Source organism: Dermacentor albipictus, chromosome 1 (genome assembly GCF_038994185.2).
Source record: "Dermacentor albipictus isolate Rhodes 1998 colony chromosome 1, USDA_Dalb.pri_finalv2, whole genome shotgun sequence".
NCBI classification, from domain to species: domain Eukaryota; kingdom Metazoa; phylum Arthropoda; class Arachnida; order Ixodida; family Ixodidae; genus Dermacentor; species Dermacentor albipictus.
Window position 1 is genome coordinate 471,779,561 of NC_091821.1, and position 3,567 is coordinate 471,783,127.

Genomic DNA, 3,567 nt, shown 5'->3' on the forward strand with positions numbered 1-3,567 from the left:
CGAAGAAGAGTGCTACAAATTGGCGGCGATACTGGTCCGAGCTTGTCGGACAAGTCAAGCGGGACGCAGCCATATCGGAAGCTGCTGCGTAAGTTGCACTAGTATTATAGTTATTTAAGGAAAAAGACGCTTGTGTTGTCGGTCTGCATTCGGCTCACAATAATATGTCGCCTTATTCGTTAATTCATTAAATGTTGACCGACTTAAGAGCTGCGTGGCCGTGGTGTCACAGTGGCTTTTAGTAGTATTTAATCATGTTAAATACGTTTCTGAAAACGATTGACCAGTTATATTCGCGACTAACTTTTTCATTTGGAAATTTTCTGCGTACCTTCTCCTAAACACGTTTTGCCCTCAATTTCAGTGGCACAGGTGGTGGAAAGCTACCACAGCTCTGAGGGAGGGTGCTTTCGTTGATTGGCCGTGAATGTGCCGGCCGTTGGCTTGGGGCCTCCACTGCTGCTGAGAGACCCCACACCGGTGAGTGCGGTACTGCGTATACAGTTTAATTGTATTTATTTAGTCTCTGTTGGGAAATTGCAATCCATAGACTGCATAAAATCTTGCATTTCCACTCAACTACAGCAAACGCCATGTAAGGAGTGCGGAAAGTTCTATTAGAGCACAACTGTAGAGCTTGTACTAAACTGCGTAACACACAGTACGGTTTAGCATTGTCACAATTTAAAAGGGTTTGTTTGCATGCTTTTATTTGGGCAACTTATTTGTTTCTTTTACCATCGTTCTGCAGGAGTCGCAGCCCTCGACCAGCCAGTTGGACATCCCAGTAGTCCCAATGCAACAGTCGATTTCCGGTGTGTCATTGGCATTTTTGTACAATTAGATATGACTTATTGAATTGCAGCTTACCATTTCTCTTTTTACTAGCTAGCACAAGCATGCGTGTACCATGCCAGTGTGTTTAAATTCGTTGTTTGTTTTTCTCCTCATTATACACCACAGTGCCCCAAACAAGCACTATGCCAAAAGGCTTGCAGGCAGTCTAAGGCTGGTACTCTACAGATAATTGCAGAAGACCAAAAGAGGCTGGCCGAGGCAGTGGAGGGCCTGCGGCATGACACAGCACAGGCATGTATAATCTTTATTTGGAAAGCATTCTGCAACCACACAAAGAGCTTGGCTTTTGAAACCTAAGGCCTTCATGCAGCTTAAGGGCTTCGTGAGTATTTCTGAAAGAGGCCCTGTGTTAGCCTCACTTGCGCCTTTGCTGTTAACTTATCGGTTTAATCACATGTAATATTTACTAGGGCTAGAGGAATTTCACGAGGTGTAATGCAGAGAATGTTCAGAATCTAGAAACGCATCAATTTGGGCAACCTGGCGTATAGGGCAAGTATTGCAAGCCTATTGCTTGTCCTTGCAAATGAACATCAATGTCTTTACTATCGAAAGCAGGTGGAACAAGCAGTTGGTGACTCATAAGAGGGGAGATTGGCAGAATTTGAAAGGAATAGACTGAACAACGAATACTTTTTTTCTAGATGTGCAATAACATGAAATAAACCTGAGAAGCACCAGCAGGAAAACAAAAACATTATATAACATTTATTACATACGCCTATGCGAGCATAGTACGATATGTGGAAGTGTTATGTAGGGTAAATGGCAGTGATCATAGGTCTCAAATGTCAATGAATTTTGAAAAGAGGAGCAAAATTAGTCAACGGAAAAATAAACCAACGTATATGCAGTAGGCGTGAGAAGAAATAATATCATGCTCTTCACAAATAATTACGCACCCATAGACCAGAAAAGTGGAAAGAGTGAGAAGATGGTAACCTCAATTTAATGAATGGAACATTACAATATCACGAAGACGAGATTTAAGGAGGATGTAAGGCACCAGAGCAACAAGTAGACAACTTTTCTGAAGTAACAAAGCATCCGATAAATGTACATGAAAGTGTATCCTCACAAATAAAACAGAACTCCCCAAACTGGCAGAACTGATGGACAGAGAGATTATTAGGGATAATCAAATTACAGCATTGGAAGGAGTAAGGAAACAGTAAAGAATTCAAGCAGCATGATATCTGCGAGAAGAAAGTTTGCATAGGAAAGATTGATATGTATGCATTGAAAAACTATTAGGGCAATTCACCAAGGTATTAGGGCATTCACCAAGGTGATTTCCAAGAAAGCACAACACTTGATTCAAACCAACCCAGACAGACACAGCCTCAAGGTATGATATTTCTATAATGAAACACATTCATGTCATCAGTCAGGTAATTGAAGAATCTGCAGAGCACAAGAAACATTTTACATGGTTCATTTATAGCAAGAAGGCATTTGGATTAATTAGACACACATACAGTCTTAGACGTTGTACATCATAGAGCATAAGAAGCACAATACCTTTGGAAATATCGACACTGTGCAGCTATAATGATTCGCCACTAGCAAAGTGGAATAGCAATCAAGGGGTCAGGCAAGGAGACAATATCATTCAGCTGCTATTCACTGCACGGTTAGAAGTATTCGAACCATTATAATGAGCACTGGAAGATTGAATAATATGGAAAAGATAAAGGTAACCTTCATTAACTTGGTGAGATAACAGAAATTCATGAGTGACATTCAGCCCGGAGAGTCTACGGAAGAGTGTGTTTATGAAGGTGAAATATCAATAGCACATACTGATAAAAAACAGGAAACTTATAAAAAATTTCATGGGTTGAACAGCACTTGGAAGGCATTACCGAATCGTGGTCGCCACGTTAACAATATCCTTGAAAAAGTTTAGAATGATTGAATTCTACCGGTTACGCAATATGGAACATAAACCTGGAGGTTACGAAAGAAACTAGAGACGTCGAGGACTGTGCAGAAAGCGAAGTAAGAAAAATTATTGGAGATAGCATTAAGGCAGGAAGACAGTGGCGTAGTAAACAGTGGCAACTGATATGCTAGTTGAGATCAACAAACAAAGTGGGGTCGGCGGGCAGGCCAAGCACGTCTTCAATCACTTGTTGCCAATTCGTAACAGGTGATCACATAAGCGTGCCAGAATGGATGTCAAGGTGAGAGAATTGCAGCCGAACATGGTAGGAAATAGAGTAATTGGACCAAAATATGATGTTTGTAGGCATAGGATGCAATCAGCTCGCATAAGACGGGATTGTAGGGAGAGGCATTTTTTTTGCAGTGAAAAAAAACAAACAGGCTTGTGGTGCTGACAGTACAGACTCGTGAAGGTGCGGCGACACAGCTGCTGGCACACTAATCAACATGACAATTGGCTCTGAAAAACACAACCCCAGTCGTGAAAAATAAAGCAACGTTGTCCCGACATATTGCTTGATTATGCATACTACACTAAAGACTTCCACAGTTAAGGGTGCTTAGTAACAATACTGCAAGGAATATTTTTCTTTGTAAATAATGGTTTATATGCGGTTGATTCATTCCAACAATCCAATTTTCTTTTGCAGCAAAACAGTCTGCTGCTGGAGTCACTAAACCGCCTGGTGGCAGTAAATGAGCGCCAGGCACGTGCTTTTGAGAGTGTGGCAGAAGTACAGAGGGCTGCTCTGCAACAGAAGT

At 41.4% G+C, this 3,567-nt stretch overlaps 1 long non-coding RNA gene across 1 annotated transcript; it reads left to right on the top strand.

The window, feature by feature from the left end:
• Positions 1 to 364: 364 nt before the first annotated feature.
• On the top strand, positions 365 to 1,085 carry LOC139059429 (uncharacterized). The gene is made up of 3 exons (XR_011514176.1): positions 365 to 480; positions 752 to 815; positions 964 to 1,085. It is a non-coding gene; the product is annotated as an uncharacterized lncRNA (long non-coding RNA).
• Positions 1,086 to 3,567: the final 2,482 nt, after the last annotated feature.